Source organism: Hipposideros armiger, unplaced genomic scaffold, assembly GCF_001890085.2.
Source record: "Hipposideros armiger isolate ML-2016 unplaced genomic scaffold, ASM189008v1 scaffold_156, whole genome shotgun sequence".
Classification (NCBI taxonomy): domain Eukaryota; kingdom Metazoa; phylum Chordata; class Mammalia; order Chiroptera; family Hipposideridae; genus Hipposideros; species Hipposideros armiger.
Genome location: NW_017731506.1, coordinates 2,235,766 through 2,236,740, shown reverse-complemented (window position 1 = coordinate 2,236,740; position 975 = coordinate 2,235,766).

Genomic DNA, 975 nt, shown 5'->3' with positions numbered 1-975 from the left:
GTGAATGTTATATTCATTATTCTATTATGCAAACATGTAAACACTTACACCCACACACATATACATATTTCCACGATTATTACTAACCATTTTAGAAGAGGCTGTCTTTCAATAAGCTTGTAAAGGACATTAACTGCAGGAGGTTTTAGGGAATAAGGATAATTTGTTTAATTAAAAATCAAATAAAACTGTTTCAGAGCTCTGTTAGGCTTGCTGGTAACTGGGAAATAAAATTTTAGGGAATATCATTGCCCCAAGTTCTGTGAAAATGAAACAAACAAAAAACAAACAAACAAACAAGCTCTCCTCTATCTATCTATCTATCTATCTATCTATCTATCTATCTATCTATCATCTATCTAACTACCTACCTATCATCTATCTATCATCTATACATATATGCATACCTGTCTCTTTTGGTTTGGGTTCTTTCCCTTTACTAATTTTGAACAGCCACTAATTAGGAGGACCTCTAGTCCTCCTAATACCCTTGTATTAGGTAATGAGCCAGTTAAGAAGAGTGATAGTTTACGCCATCTTGGTCCACTCTTCTATGTGGAAAGAGTTGTCTGGATATGAACGTATTCATGAGATCATACTAGGGAACTAGACCATCTTTAAGACCATTATTCAATCAACAATGATCTTTGCTACACACAAAAAATATATGAAAGGTTAGTGTTATTTCTGTTAAAATTAGTTAATATAACGTAAAACCTCAGAGTGTTTTTGTGAAGCTGAGATACAGAATGGACTTTTCTTTTTTTTTTATACAGTCACATGAAAAATAAACATCTTGGGCCGGCCGAGTGGCGCGATGGTTAAGAACTCGCTTGGGATGCCAGAGGGCCCCGGTTCGGATCCCACATATGAGGGCCGGTGACACTGCCCACCACAGCTAAGATGCTGAACAACAGCTCAACCTGGAGCTGGGCTGCCATGAGTCGCCGGCGACGGCGTGGGCTGCAGTCCCTG